Source organism: Carettochelys insculpta, chromosome 1 (assembly GCF_033958435.1).
Source record: "Carettochelys insculpta isolate YL-2023 chromosome 1, ASM3395843v1, whole genome shotgun sequence".
Lineage (NCBI taxonomy): Eukaryota > Metazoa > Chordata > Testudines > Carettochelyidae > Carettochelys > Carettochelys insculpta.
The window spans coordinates 193,560,933-193,578,207 of record NC_134137.1 but is presented as its reverse complement, the minus strand read 5'-3'; positions in this window follow the sequence as shown (position 1 = coordinate 193,578,207).

The window sequence follows — 17,275 nt, the reverse complement described above, 5'->3', positions numbered from 1 at the left end:
GCCCGTCAGGAAAAGAGGCTGAACGTCTTCCACTTGCGCTGCCTCAGGTGCATCCTTGGAATATCATGGAAGGACAGAGTGACCAACACCACCGTCCTCGAGCATGCTGGAATCCCATCCATGCACACCCTCCTCAGGCAGCGTCGACTCTGCTGGCTTGGCCACATCCACAGGATGAATGATGGAAGGATTCCAAAAGACATCCTGTATGGTGAGCTAGCCTCTGGCAAAAGACATCCTGGACGCCCCCAGTTGCATTACAAAGATGTCTGCAAGAGAGACCTCAGAGAGGTAGACATCGAGCTGGACAGTTGGGAAGAACTAGCTGACGACCGCAGCAAATGGAGGCAGGGGTTACACAAGGGCTTCAGAAGGGCGAGTTGAAGATCAGACAGCTAGCAGAGGAGAAGCGAGTGCACAGAAAGCACAATAAGGACTTGCCAGACACCCACCACATCTGCAAGAGATGCAGCAAGGACTGTCACTCTTGTGTGGGTCTTTATAGTCACAATAGACGCTGTAAATGAAGTCCTCAATTGAAACTTCAAAGGGCGCAATCCATAGTCTATGCAGACTGAAGGATGCCTACTACTATTAAGGTCAGCTAATCTTTTTCTGCAGAGTTTGACCATATACATACAAACACACACACAATCTCTTTTTTCATGTCTATGTTGTGGAAGAGGGCCCATCAATTCATCACTCAGAAATCTAGTCCATAAATCACATTAGATTAATAGTTTTCAGATATAATCTATTTATCGTTTTTTAGCTCTTAGGTCTGACTACCCATGTGCAACAAAATAAAGCTATTTACTTTTGACTGATGTGTAAGCTTTGGTCATAATGCCCATGATGATGGGTGATTTCATCCTGTTCCCAATATAATGGAACATGGGTTTTTCAGTGAGCCAGCCATTTACAAACTCCCTCATGCAAACTGTTCAAGCAGCTGGTCCTTTGCCTGTCAGGCTGAACTCAGAGAATGTGCCATGTCATGTCAGAGAAGGTGTAATGCCTCATCAGTCTCCATTTAAAATAAAAATCCTAGCAGCCGCCCACTGGATGCACTCAGATATGATTTTTCAATTACTTAGTCAATGAAATTCTTTTCCATATATCACAGGCAATACCTTACCCTGGATTCTTTAAATACCTGGTTCTAAAGCTCAGCTAGTGTTAAGTTACTGGGCAGGGAAGAAAGGGTCTGATCTTTTTCTAGCCTCACAAAACTCAAAAAAGCAGATGGAACACTTTTATCTAATCATTCACTTTTCTACAGAGCGTTTTAGTGAAAATGCAAATGGAACAATGCAATAAAAATGTGTTGCATACATAATTACATTATTGCTATGCAAATGCAATGAAGTAGACCTCTTTGAAATCCCGGGCCCACACTCCTATAAAAGTCCTAGTGCCTGCACGTTTGTCTTCTAAAATGCTGTGGCAAAGCATTTTAAGGAGAGGATTGTGGGGAAGGAGAACTATGTACATGACATTTCTTTGCAGACCTATATGTTTGTTGATTTTATTCTTGAGATTAAAAACGTGTAGTGTAAATCAGCAGACTGACTCATCCTGCACACCCAAGAGCATTCTCCAGCCAAAGCACTGCAGTCCCCTTTTCTTCAGAGATTCATTTCCCCCCATCCAAAATACAGCCATTATTAACATCTCAATCATATTCTTCTTCTCTGACCGAGGGTCTCCTGCAGGGACTATTTACTCTCACACAGGTCTGACTCAAGTCAAACCAAGTTTGAAGGCAGAACTACACTGCAGAGATTCATGTGTGATTAGTTGCAGCGGCCTAGCAGTGTTAGTCTGTATTGTCACAAAAATAAAACGAGCAGTCTTATAGCACCTTAAAGATCAAAAAATAAATTTGTTAGTCTTTAAAGGTGTCACAGGACTGCTTGTTATGTGTGATTAGGTTCTTTCTCAAGACCCTCCCTCCACCCCAAGATCCTTCTTATGTCTTGCAGCTGTAACTGGCTTTTATGAGGAGTAGGTGATTGTCAAGCTATCAGCTCATCCATAGCCTCACAATTTCTCCTCTGAGGCAACTGATTAGTCACGCATGGGTTGAACACAATCCTCCTTCAAGGGCCAGCTGTCCTGTGACAACATGTCAGTGGGGCGTGAAAGACTGTGTCCATAATATATCTATTCATCACCAAGTGCTTGTTTATGCTACAGCTCGTGCAGGTGGAAGGCCGTATAAACCCTTTGCAAGAGGTACACAGTGATTCATTTCCTTGAAGAAGAATGTGGTTTTCCCCTTGTGTTTTGATAGGTGGCAGAAAAAGAATGTATTGGTCTGTAAGTGGGTTGATGGAGAAAAGAATTAATGTAAAACTTGACTGGGTGGCTTTAAAGCAATTTCCCATGAAAGAGGAAAGGAGCTCTGCAGTAAACCCTGTCACGTGGAAGAAACCCAGTTACAGCACTCAAGGCTCTTGACGGGTTTAATACACAGTTCAGTTTTCCATTTTCAAAGGGACGCTGCCATATTTGAACTGTATTCCTGAACTATGCTATATCCATGTGTTAAAGGAAATGGAAAACTGGTTTATGCAGTGAATGCTCCTCCCTCCAGTTTCAGTCTGCATTAACCAGCTACTTCTGTATTGTGTCCAGAGCCATGCAGATAGTTACAGGAGGATAGTTAAAACCAAGTGTGGTCCCATGTAAGCTGGCGAACCTTGGCTTAATCTAATTCTTTGACCCCCCCCCACCCCCCTTCTGCCCCTCTACTCTCTGATTTGCTCACCTTGATAATTTTTTTTTTCTGATTTCTCCACCTTGATTATTGTTTTCGGTTCTCTGTGCCTTAAATATTGAGTCTGGTCTGGTCTGGCTATGGTCTGAAGAAGTGGGTCTGTCCCACAAAAGCTCACCTAATAAATTATTTTGTAAGTCTTTAAAGTGCTACTTGACTGCTTTTTTGTTTAGGTAGTATATAGACTAGCACAGCTTTCTCTCTGTTATTATCCAATCAAAACGTGTGAGATAAACACGTCAGGCCATTTACTGAGGTGCCTAAACCATAAAAATTCTGATTTTAACCCAGACAAAAACAAGTTGTTACCTCTCCATAACATTCCATGTTAAAAATAATAGAAACACAGGAACCTCTTGGATTGTGCCTTGGTCAAGTTAGAACACTGAGAGTTCTCCTCTTTCATGTGATTGGGAAAGAGCAATTTTTGAGGTTTCATGTTAAAACAGTTTGGCTTCAAGCTGTCTAGAAAGATATGTACCCTTCAATTTAAGTGCAAAAATTATAATTGAAGATATATTGGCATTATATTCAAGTAACTACATGGGCCAAATCCTGAAAAACCTTAATCACATGAGTAATTTTTGCTTACAAGAGCAGCCTTACTCATTCTGTTAGACTATACCCATGAGAGATTTTTGGTGAATTTTTTTGTCCAAAGCTTTTTATTTTGACCAAAACATGCAACAAATACATTTTGGAAATTTGCATCAGAGTCAAGAAATTTTACTGGTTAAAAAAATCCAGAAATGGTGAAAGCTTCTGTTTAGAAAATGTCAAAACAGTGGCTTGATTTTTCAGTTCAAAACAATGGTTTATTTAGAAATATTTCAATTTTATCTTTTAAAAGTTAAAAATATAAAAAAGTGCAAAGTTAAAACTAAATGTTTTGGCTTTCCAGCCCTGCCCCTGGCCAATTTGTTGGTAATGTCAGTAAACTGGAAAAGTCGATTATTCGCAAATCTGTACCCTCAAGTAAGGGTCACTTGTATGTGAGTTAGGACTTACAAGGTTAAGCCCTATGATAAGCACAGCATTTTTGCCATTATACAGTCCAAAATATGGTTTACTGTTTTTTCCCCTCCATTTTGGCTGGCTGTCCCCAGACAGACATGCCATGAGCACTTAGCTGATCAGAAAGCAGCTAACCACACAGAGGCACTGCAGCTCTGGCCAGGTCTTCACTAGGTGACAAAGTCAAGCTAAGATGTGTGACTTGAGCTACATGGATAGCATAGTTGGAGTCAATGTAACTTAGTTCTAATTTCCATGGCATCCCCACTGCGTGGGGGGTGGGGAAGGGGTTGCAGAGGGGAGGATGCAGGAAGGGGGTTGATGGGAGAAACCCTCAACAACTCCCCTTACTCTTCTCGCTCCAGTGGAGTGCCATCGTCTATGGGAGTGCATTCAGCAGACGAGTGAGTAGGTCCTTTCTAGATCCACTAAATCAACATACATAGTTTCAATCTCCATCGTGTCAATCTCCAGGGAAGTGGAGACCAGGCCTATCTTTGGAAATGATCTCTGTATCTGGGACGATTTGCAGAGACAGATGACGCTATTACAACCCTCTTCCAGGAGATGTCTCTATAATGCAGTGTTGTTAGAGCTTTTCGAAGAGGGATATGTCTGAACAGCAGTTACCTGCATATTAACCTTTTGCAGTCTTTGTTCAAATGTATTCAAAGACATAAATCATGAAAAGGGAGTCTCATTATTTTTTCAGTCTATTTCATTTAATTATCTCGCTTAAAGCCACTTCGCTGAACCTCTGCAACGTTAACAATGAAATCCATGATTTCACTTTCACAAATGCAACTGTAGAAATAACAATATAATATAATCCAATAGAAATTTAAAAGGCAAACATTCCGCAGACGCAGTACATTCATGTAGGTGCTGCTCATAATTCTCTAATGAATTTCCTTGTGTATTTTCTATGAAAAGCTCTAAATATGCATGTTGCCATCTTAATGTGTAAAGGAAAGGCCAAGAGCCTTTAGTTGCATAGATGGGCCTATCACAGCTCCTACTGGCTTTGTCAATTATCAGCTCCATTTAACTTACTTTATAGAACTATTCCTGAAGCAATGCTGCATCAAAATATTAAAAATTCCACTAAAAATTTCTGTGCATTATATTTTAGGATTCTGTATACTATTGCAAACAGTAGAAGTTTGATTATCTGGCTTTTCTGGGGAAAAAAGGAGTGCCAGTTAAAAAAAGTGTGCCAGTTATCCGATTGCTGAATAACACAGCTTTTACTGTATTACATTTGACAAAATAACACATTGTAATCATTCCCATTTAAATTATTTTGGTAATTGATTAAAAAAACCCTGTCAACGAGTATGTCTGTAGCCACACAAGGAACAGAGAAGATTCAGGATATGTTTTATGATAAATAGATACCTAGCTAGGCCTATTTACACAGAACTTAAGAGTGTAAATTTATTTAAACTACAATCCAAAAATGTGTTTCTCATACCTCTCAGCAGCAATGCTAAGGCTTAGGGGAGTCAAGGGTGACAAAGGAGTAAAGGGAGAGGAAAGTAATTTCTAGGCAAAGAGCCTCGGAGTGAACCTGGAGGGTTGTTGGGAGAAATATGGAACACTTTGTGGGTGTTTATTAGCAAGAGGGGATTATTAGGGAGTTGGGGAGTCTCCCCCAAGCAGACCATGGCTGATCTCTAATTTCTCAGATTCACTCAGGCACATCTTTCCCTGTTCCCATATGTCTCTCTACCGTCCCACATGGGGCTAGGGAAGAGGAAGATACAGGGATATATGGGGCTTGAGACAGATGTGCCTGACTGAATGGGACAAACTAGGGGTCAGCCGTGGTCTGTCTGGGGTGGAGGGGTTACTTAAAATTATATTCATCTCAATCCATACTACCCTCTTCAGACTTTAATACAAGATGGTGGGGAACAGCCTTTGAAGCTCACTCACAAGGTTAAGATATTCTGGCTCTGGTCAGGGGCAAAATCAGTTCTGGGGGGATGGTTGTTGTGTTTTTGTTTGTTTGTTTATTTTTAGCTATGTGACTCCCAACATGGTGTGAGACAGGAGTTCTTTTACAGCTGTTCTCTGACCCTTTTCCCTAGTGGTATCTAGAGAACAGTCCATGTGAGGTACACTGAACAGAAGAATTTTGACCTTTAAGAGGGAAGGGTCATGGTCTTTTCCTTGGCACAGAGAAGGTATTTTAGGTAATTATTGAACTACTTATTAGTAGCCCTTTGTTATAAGCTATGCACAAATGCATGGTAAGAGATTGTCCCTACCCCAAATTGTTTACAACCCAAAAAGACAAAGGCTGACAGAAAATGTTATCCCCTCTTTATTAGGGTAGGAAACTGATGTATAGCATCATTAAGTGACTCATCCAAAATCATACAGGAAGATTGGTGAAGAGGTTCGCCTTCAACCAATGAAGCAATGACATTTCAGCCACAAGGTCAACTCGCTGCCATTCTTAAAAACTGGAATCAATGCTGAATGTTGGTTGGTTTCAGATTACTATACCCTCTTTCAGGAGTCTGATTTGTCTTGTGTACCCAACCCCCAGTTACACTTCATTTAAAATGACTTGCTTACGAAATAAAACATAAAAGTGTCACAGTACATTATTACTGAAAAATTGCGTATTTATTTTAACCATATAATTATAAAATGACTCCACCGGAATATAAATACAGTATTTACATTTCAGTGTACAATATACAGAGCAACATAAACATGTCTGCTGTCATTATGATAGTCTGATTTTTACTGACTTCACTAGCACTTTCTATGTAGCCTGTTGTAAAAGGTGGGAAATATCTAGATGAGTTGATGTGCACCCTGGAAGAATTATGGATACCCACCCAGTAGGTGTATACTTGGTTGAGAACCACTGCTATAAGATATTTTATAGCAATTGTGTCTTCCCTTATGTCTTAGATACAATGCAGGTAACAGCATAGTGGTTGACCGTTGTTGACCGTTATTCTAGGATTGCCATCATTCCCAACTGTATGGACCACACCTTTGCTATGGAGGGCATCTGATCCATTTGGTTAAGAAAGCTGGCAACCCTATTTTAATCTCCATGTCCCTTTGCCGGCTAGGGTCCTGCCTCCATCATTTGAATATCTAGCATACTTTAGTGCAGGAATGAGCTAATCAATACCTAATTCAATAATCAGTAAGAAACTAAAATGCCTCACTGATTTTTATAAACATAGTACATTTTTATATCGCTCAAGGGCCATGTCTACACTAGCCCCAAACTTCGAAATGGCCACGCAAATGGCCATTTCGAAGTTTAGTAATGAAGCGCTGAAATGCATATTCAGCGCTTCATTAGCATGCGGGCGGCCGCGGCACTTCGAAATTGACGCGCCTCGCCGCCGCGCGGCTCGTTCCGACGGGGCTTCTTTTCGAAAGGACCCCGCCTACTTCGAAGTCCCCTTATTCCCATGCGCTGATGGGAATAAGGGGACTTCGAAGTAGGCGGGGTCCTTTCGAAAAGGAGCCCCGTCGGGGCGAGCCGCACGGCGGCGAGGCACGTCAATTTCGAAGTGCCGCGGCCGCCCGCATGCTAATGAAGCGCTGAATATGCATTTCAGCGCTTCATTAGTAAACTTCGAAATGGCCATTTGCGTGGCCATTTCGAAGTTTGGGGCTAGTGTAGACGTAGCCAAGGTGTGATTATTTGAAGCTGAGTTGGGGCAAAATCATTTCCGTGGGGGATTTTTGTTTGTTTGGCTTGGGGGGGGGTTGTTCTGTTTGTTTGTTTTTAAGATTCTGTATAATACAGCGTACAGTAGAAGTTTGATTATCCAGCATCAGACGGCATTGCTCACAACGTTTCCCATGTTTACCAAATACCTGTGAGAGCTCAGAAAAATTGTGATAGCATGAACCTCATTCCAATCAGTAAAATGAAACTTAAAACTCAACAGCATAAGCCAAATCCTTAGTATTACTTCATACCTTCCTAGAAACTTCTAGTCAGCTGGCATCTAGTTTGAATTAGCTATTGCCTGTGCTAAGGCTAGCACTGCCTTGAGGGTTCTTAAAACTCTTTCCGACAATACTGATTAACTCATTCTGACATTAGTCAGATCATTCTTACAAGACAAGCAAAAATGTTAGCTACTGCATGTCTCTTTTTTTCAGCATCGCTCCCGCGTACTCTGGCATATGAAAAGAAAGTGTTTGTTTAGTTTAGAGAAAAGTATGTTGAAAGCAGATATTGCAAAGTTTGATCCCTTTAAGAAAGGCTGTACACATCTCCTGAAAACATCTAACCACAGAAACAGAAGCAACTCTTCCTATGCTATCATAACACACTAAAAGTCACACCTGAGTTTCCTTCCTTTCTGTTGATTGATCGTGCTAGGCCTGTTAAATTGCACCTTTACCTCCCTGCAGCCAAAAATTTGTTCTAGTCCATTTGTCTCAATGCAGCTCCTCGGATACCCAAGTGCATACCCTTGCCTATTTGAAAAATCCACTACTGCATATGCTCACACAAGCACAGCAGCAGGTGTTATAAAATCTGCAGGAATGCGCAGCATTTTAAGCCGTGAGATGTTTTTACAAAAGGGACTATACAGTTAAAATATAACAGTATGTTTGTGTCTTTTCTAAAAGAAATATTTTTCAAAATAAACTCTTTGAAGCAGGGACTGTTTGTTCTGTGTTGATACAACGCCTAGGAGGAGGGGTCCCTGGCTCCTGATTAAGGCTGCTAGGTCTACCACAGTACAATGAATGCATAATAATAATGGGGATAAAGCAGGCATTCTTCTCCTTAAAAAGTTGTGATACATAACCAAAAATCAAACACTTGACTATTTCTTCAGGGCATGGATTGCACCTTCCTTAAGCTGCGTCTACACGTGCACGCTACTTCGAAGTAGAGGCACCAACTTCGAAATAGCGCCCGTCGCGTCTACACGTGTCGGGCGCTATTTTGAAGTTAACTTCGACGTTAGGCGGCGAGGTCGCTAACCTCATGAGGAGATAGGAATAGCGCCCTACTTCGACGTTCAACGTCGAAGTAGGGACCGTGTAGACGATCCGCATCCCGCAACGTCGAAATTGCTGGGTCCTCCATGGCGGCCATCAGCTGGGGGGTTGAGAGATGCTCTCTCTCCAGCCCCTGCGGGGCTCTATGGTCACCGTGGGCAGCAGCCCTTAGCCCAGGGCTTCTGGCTGCTTCTGCGGCAGCTGGGGATCTATGCTGCAGGCACAGGGTCTGCAACCAGTTGTCAGCTCTGTGGATCTTGTGTTGTTTAGTGCAACTGTGTCTGGGAGGGGCCCTTTAAGGGAGCGGCTGGCTGTTGAGTCCGCCCTGTGACCCTGTCTGCAGCTGTGCCTGGCATCCCTATTTCGATGTGTGCTACTTTGACGTGTAGACGTTCCCTCGCTGCGCCTATTTCGATGTTGGGCTGAGCAACGTCGAAGTTGAACATCGACGTTGCCAGCCCTGGAGGACGTGTAGACGTTATTCATCGAAATAGACTATTTCGATGTCGCAACATCGAAATAAGCTATTTCGATGTTGGCTGCACGTGTAGACGTAGCCTTAGTGTTTGGTATATGATTGTAATAAATAATAATAAACTCACTGGGTATTTATTTTTAGGTGTGCTATGTCCATGCACTAGTGACCATTAGTAAGATACCCTTTGCGAGCAGCAGGTTTTAGATCAGGCCCAAAGTGAATAGCACTAGCCTGTTTTTCCTCCTCTCTCCAGGACTCTCACAATTCCAGTTGTAGGCCTGACAGTTCTCCATGTTTTTGACTGTACCTCCCTCAACTCACTGCAGCAACCTGCCCTCACGTAAGGAAGGCTGCAAGGATGCTTCAAAACCCAGCAAAACTGCTCCTCCACTCTGCTGAAAAGGGAGCCAGATGACAATTCAAAGTGCTGCCTGTCCTCCTCCATCTGCTGTGTATGCCGCCTTCACAACTCTCTGCACGTGCTGATTTGGGACCATGGCGTGGGCTCTCATGTGCCTCATGACACCACAGGGTTGACCAACTCTTTTGTGTCCTCTCACGATTTAAAATTATACGTGTAATCAGTTTTTACAATAGCATAACCTGGGCAACATTTAGATCTCAGGCACCCTAATGGCACACACTGCCACAACTAAGCTACTATACCTGTGATAGCGAAATTAAAACTACCATGGTATGACAACTCATGAGACAATCACACCGTCACCAGTGGTACACCATAGGAGATATAGATAGTGAAATGGAACATGTAAATAAATAATTGAAAGATAGGTATCCAAGTCCCCATTAGTAATCAGTAAAAACTTGAAGGAATAAAACAATTACTATGCAAGGCATAGAGAGAGTTAATAGCTTCCAGTGTTTCATTGTATCTTTATAGTTATGCCTGATTACACAAAGAGTCTGAATTTAGAAGATGTTGTCCTGTCCTGACAATTTCAAATACTGTCTGAAAGGGATTCAAATAGTCAAGCGTTGTCTCTAATTTTCTCTCTTAGGGTCAATCATCCATAAATACTACTGAGTTGATTCTTACAGGCAGCCACTGAAGCTAAGGAGTTTAGTGCCCTTCCATCTGTTAGCTTTGTCTTTCTTTGCACAGACAAGGAGAATATGGGGCATGTTTGCAATGTTTTGAATGGTCAACTCCTAAAAGCCAAAGAAGGGCACTTCAGATAGCTTTGCCATCTATGGAGTTCCATTGGGAAAATGGCTTCATAATAGGGTGAAATCAGAATGATGTTCTCCCTCTCCCTCATCTTTGCTTATGTTGATGTATTGAAAAGCAAATGCGTGGCAAACAATTGGGAGAAAATACTCTTTTTGGAAAAGAGTCAGAAACCAAGAAAGCTGGAGGTCAGGATGTCACTATCCCATCCAAGTTCTTTAGCCCTTCAGAGCACCTTATCAGGAGAAACAAGATAGTCAAGGCTTGGCATTCCTGATATTTTGAAGTGTGATAGTCATACATAGAATACACCTGCCTACCTCTGTCCCCTTTTAAAACAAACCATCTTACCTACCCCACCATTTCTCTCAACACAAATACGAGAAGCCATCAGTAACAGGGCAATCTGCTCCTTTAATAGTCCCGTGGGGAGGGGGCAGAAGCAGTTGACCTTAACTCAGGAGAAAAGCCTAGCAGATGGATGCTGGAAAGCAGCTGCCTAGCAGATAACTGGTCCATACTTCCAACTGACAGGCAGGCCTGCCGGGGTCAGAAAAGGCCCCAACCTGTACTGACTAGAGCCAGAAAACCCTACTCCAAACCCCTAACCAGACTGTTGGTGGTGGTGTTTTTATATTTTTTTTCTTGCTTTGCCTGAGAAAACAACAAACAAAGCACCAAAGGAAAGGACAAAAACCTAACCTGGGCATGGCTGTCTCTCTGTCCCCAGTTGGTGACTAGTGCCACCAGTGTACATCATCTTTATCACAGCCCTGAGAGAGTGCCTCATGCTTTCTGAGCTCTCTGCCTTTTTCCTTTGCCTGCTGTTGCCAGTCACAGCCTCTTTGCCTGCTCAGCTTTTAGCTTCTCACTCAGCAACTTAGATCTCTTAGGTCTGCCTTCCATCCACAGATAGCTCCCATGCAGCCTGTGGCTTGACCTCGCACACAGTCTTCTCTCTCTAAAGCTTATTTCCTGTGGAGGTCAATACTTTTTTCAGCATCATAGATCCCTCTACAAGCTAAAGGCTGAATTGCATTTCTACCCTTCCTAAAATGATGTGTCAGCCAGTAATCCTTTCTTCCTCCCAGTTCATTCTGGAGGAGAGGGTGACCCCAGTAATGAGCCAGCAGGTTCTTTGCAGTCTAAGCTATTCAACAAATTATTACAAATAGCAAATACATTCACAGAAATCAGGATCAATTCACAGACTGTTTGTGAATAGGAAAAATGGCTACATTTGTTGGATAATTTATTCTCCATGAATGATTCCGCCAGTTCTTGCCACCATTCTGCTTTTCCATATGTGCTGTCCGTCTGTTATTTTTGTAATCTAAAATAAACGTTCTCAATCTGTTACTACATTTAAGTTAGTCAGTCAGAGTATTGCATTCTGCTTTCCCATCTGAGCAGACACTCGTCCATCTGAATGGCAACGTGGACCGAAGACCATAGTAGTTAGGTATGGAAAAGCCTTATTAAATTGGAGTCCATCACGCTATACAATTAGGATGTAATACCTTGACAGAGGCCATATCAGATATTAAATTAATATAGAACTTAAGTACTCTGCATTAACCACAATTACAAAGGAAGAGAACAGCCCTGAAATGATTTTTTTTTCCATTGGTACAATAGGCAGGTAATCCTGGGAAGAAGAGGCAATGTCCAACAGATTATTAGAGAAAAGAAGAAGGAGACTATCAGATAAAATTTATACAATGAAGTCTTCTTTAATAAAGCATTGCATGTTTTGAGTTTTAAGTTTATAGGCTACACATAGCTGAGCTATCTTATTCTATAGACCTGTTAGGTCTTGGAAGGGATGCTAGGGGTAGGCTGACGCAGCACTTAGGGCCTGATCCAAATTCCACTGAAGACAATGGGAGTTTTCCAATAACTTTTATATGCAGTGTTTCAAGCACTTCTGTGGTACACCTTCACAGAACACTCAGGTGCTGTTGGTGATGCTCTTTCTTCCCAGTGAATGCTGAATCTGTTTCTCAACATGATAGCAGCACGGTACTCTGCAGCTCTAGGGGAAGTAATTTGCCTGAAAGACAAGCTCCTAACTATTTATCAATGAAAAGTCTCATGGCATCTTGGTCAAATTCAGAATTGGACAGATGCATTCTCCCTTTTGAAATTCCTCTTGCAAATCTGAGAGATTAAGCCATATCCTGAGCTATTGTGCAGTGCTTTGCTTCTTATAGCTTTCAGTTGGCTTTGAATCAGGGCTAAAATAACAATGAGTGAAATAATTTCTGTTTCTTAAATGTGTCCAAGAAATGCTGCTATAGAAATGTAAGCTGTTGTAACTCTTTTCTGTAGACTCTTGGGTGATAGTAAAAGTACTTTTAGTTTATGCTACAACAATTTATTACTGACTGTAGTACAAGAGTGATATATTGAAGGAATTGCTTTAAATATTTACAAGAGTTTTATAAAAACTCTTATAAAAACAACTGTAAAACTCTTATAAAAACAACTGTAAAACAAAGAAAACACTGAACAGAGAAAAAACTGAGTGCATCTATTTCCCGTTTACACGGTCCATTCATGACCAATGTGTGGCATGTTCTAGAAACTGAAGTCTAGTCTACAAAGTGCCAATGATTAGTACAGATTGAGTTATTCTAATAGGATGTCCATTTATGGTACTGATTGAATACTAGAAAGGATGGCTGCAATGTCTCTAAGGAATGTGGAAGCAAGGAATTTGAGGACTGTGTTCTTTACAGATCACTTACATGGAAGGGGAAGAGTTTCAGGGTGTGTCTAAGTAAATAAATAGCTGCTTTGTTTGCAAGACCTGCTGGGTTGCAGGCGAAGCAGTGCTGTTTTGCCTGTTGTAAACAACTTGTTGTAAAGTCACAACTGATCACCCATAGTAGGAATTGTAGAATATCACTGATGCTTGAATTTATTGTAGGGATACAAGTTAGTCTTCATCTTAATGTGTAAGATGTGACTCTCACAGGGCTCCCCTCAGCAAAGTACTGTGGAGCAGAAGTGGGAGGAGGTACTGGATGAACCAGCTGGTAGCCTTCTGGCTCTGCAGCCATATGTCTGGTTTGACAAGTCCTTCCACCCACTGTTCAAAGTCAGAACTAAAGCCCAGACCAGTTCTGAGGTCTGTAGTTATTCTGTGAGAATCCACCCTGGTGGGTACTGAGATTCTTGTGGCTAGGCCCAGAGCTGAAGCCACTAAGTGCTGAAATCATTGGTGGCTGAAGTCACGGAGAGCTGAAATCACAGAGTTTTGCCTAGAGCCAAACCCCCAAAGCAGCGGACAAGGGGCGGCCGGTGGATCACAGCAAGCGAGTGGCCAGCAAGGGGCAGCCAGAGGAGTGCAGTGGGCAAGCGGCTAGCAGAGCACAGTGGGCAGCAAGTGATCCTTCCCTGGTGCTGCAAGAGTCACCATGCTGATATACCTATGAACTCTGGGTTGGTACAGACCAGACTGCGCTGTGAGTGAAGAGTTGAGGAAGAGGTACACTCTATTCATGGGGATGTGCGGATAAAGAGCTGTAAGCAAGGGACTTGCCTCAGCAGACTCTGGGGCCGGTGCCTTGCTTAACAGGATTTTCCTTTCCTTTGTTTAAGAATACTGCGTGTGTCGCTGTGTAAATTTATGTTAGACTACTGTTATTAAATGAGCTGTTTCTGTCTCAGACCCTGTGCTTGTGAGAGGGGAAGAACTGCCTTTACAGGGACACAGAAGATAGGGTGAGATTGTCCCAGGTTACTGGGTGGGAGCTCAAGCCAGTTTGGTTGCATTATTGATGGAATCCCCTAGGAACTGGCCCTGGCCCTTCTGGCAGTCACCTGCCATTAATAGAAAGGTTACATGTCTACTTTTACCAGAGCCACCTATGTCCTTCTGTTGTTCCCTCTTTTTACATTTCAATTTCTATCCCCCAAAATAAAGGGTGTCAGGGATATCACTTCATATTGTGGGGGGTCAAAATTGGTAAGCTGAAGATTTGTCTACATCTGTCCCACTACAATACTCTAATACACTGGTATCAGAGACTGGCCATTTATAGTGACAACAAGAATACACAGCATTATAACAGTGAAGCTTCTGACAGAAACAAGAGTTTTGGAAGGGGTGTATACCATCATGATTCAGAGCATGCCAGCTTCTAACAAATGGAAGCTAAAAATAAATTTTCATAAGGGCAGCTTATTCCCGGCCCCCTGTCATGAGAACTTTACTCACATCACTGGGGCACCTCCTTGAGGGTGCATCTGAGGATTAGCTCTGCCATATTTGAGACCCATTTCTGTCACATGACCACCCAATGGCCCCTCTTGCTGTCTCGGTGTCACAGCATTTCATCAATTGCTGAACATTCTGGCCAGGTCGCTGTACAGTTTTCCCCTTCCAGTCTTAGTAGACCCAGTGTTTGGCTGCCACTCCAAGCAGTCTTGCCAATTCAAAATTGTGCCACTTGCCAGTGTGTAGAAGGGGAATCCAGGCTTCCCTGGTATGGGAGGTTCCAGTCCAGGAACACTAAAACAAGCAGCCAAGGTCTGCATCACCTTGACCTTTGTTGACAGTTTCCCAGGTTTCTTTTTACTCCCCCCTCTGCAACTTTCTTCACCACCTCTCTGTGAAAACAGAAATCCTCAGGATCAGGATCTGAAGGTGGCTACTTTTTGAAGAGTTCTTTCTTTTCTGCTCCCTAAGCCCCAAGAGTGATTACAGACCTCCACTCTCAAGCATCTCTTTTGCTTGTGTTTCTTGACTTTATACAAGCCGTGCCTATTCTTATCCAGAAGAGCTCCATCTTCAATTAGTCCTGTCAATCAACTCCAAACCTCGCTGCCTCCCTCACACGCGTGCAGCCTACTAGAATTATTACCACTTTCTGAGCTACCTTCTCTTCAGGAGTAGCATGGAGGTGAACATCACACTACAGCTACCAATTCAAAGAGCCTTGCACCTTCTTAAAGTGCCTTTTGATAGCCATGGGAAGAGGTACTGTACCAAATGGACCAACAAGGTGATTCAGTGAGGCAGTTCCTATATTCCATAAGCCCAAAGAGAAACAGAGAATACCAAATTCAATTTTGTGAAGGTGTCTCTTTTTGTTTTTCAGTAAAAATGTAATTGATTCTGTGTAACTCAGTTCTAAAGCTTCAGAGCTTGCTATTAAGTCACTGGCTGTGCTCTGCTCTTTTTCCAGCCGTCTTGGACATGCCTTATTCCTGTCCAGCATTCATAGAAATCATGGAATCATAGAACAATAGAGCTGGAAGAGACCTAAAAAAGCCATCGAGTCCAGCCCCCTGCTCTAAGCAGGACCAAACCCATCAGATCAGCCCCACCAGGGCTTTGTCGAGGCGAGACTTAAACACCTCCAGGGATGGAGACTCCACTACTTCCCTGGGTAGACCATTCCAATGCTTCACCACCCTCCTAGTTAAAAAGTTTTTCCTGATGTTCAACCTGGACCTTTCCAACCACAACTTGAGACCGTTGTTCCGTGTTCTGCCACCTGTGACCACTGTGAACAGCCTCTCTCCAGCCTCTTTGCAGACTGCCTTCAATAAGTTGAAGACTGTTATCAAGTCCTCCCTCAGTCTTCTCTTCTGCAGATTAAACAGTCCTAATTCCCTCAACTTTTCTTCATGAGACATATGCTCCAGCCCCCTAATTATTTTGGTTGCCCTCTGCTGGACCCTCTCCAGTGTAAATGGGGGCCCAGAACTGGACACAGTACTCCAGATGGGGCCTCACCAAAGCCGTATAAAGAGGAATAATCACTTCTCTGGATCTACTGGCAACGCTCTTTTTGATGCAACCTAATATGCCATTAGCTTTCTTGGCTACAATGGCACACTGTTGACTCATGTCCAGCTTCTCGTACACTACAACTCCCAGTTCCTTTTCTGCAAAACTACTACCAAGCCAGTCGGACCCCAGCCTGTAACAATGCTTGGGATTCTTCCGGCCCAAGTTCAGGACTCTGCACTTGCCCTTATTGAACCTCATCAGATTTCTTGCAGCCCAGTCTTCCAATTTGTCTAAGTCAGTCTGGACCCTGTCCCTACCCTCCAGCATATCTACCTCTCCCCCAGCTTAGTGTCATCCGCAAACTTGCTAGGGTGCAATCCAATCCCTCATCCAGGTCATTGATAAATATGTTGAACAGAACAGGACCCAGAACCGAACCTTGGGGCACTCCACTAGAAACCGACTGCCATCCCGACATCAAGCCATTGATCACTACCCTCTGGGCCCGACCTTCTAGCCAGCTTTCTATCCATCTTACCGCCCATTTATCCAATCCACATTCCTTTAACTTGCCGACAAGAATATTGTGGGAGACCGTATCAAAAGCTTTGCTAAAGTCCAGATAAATCACATCCATTGATTTTCCCCTATCCACAGAGCCAGTTATCTCATTGTAGAAACTAATCAGATTGGTCAGGCATGACTTGCCCTTCATGAATCCATGCTGACTATTCCTGATCACTCTCCCCTCCTCCAAGTGCCTCAAAATGACTTCCTTGAGGAGCCCCTCCTTGATTTTTCCAGGGCCTGATGTAAGACTGAGTGGCCTATGGTTCCCTGGATCATCCTTCTTCCATTTTTTAAAGATGGGCACTCCATTTGCCTTTTTCCAATCATACGGGATCTCTCCCGATAGCCACGACTTTTCAAAGATAACTGCCAAGGGCTCGTCAACGACATACACCAACTCCCTCAGAACCCTCGGATGAATTAGGTCTGGGCCCATCGATTTATGTACATTTAGCTTTTTTAGATAGATCCTAACCTCTTCTTTCCCCA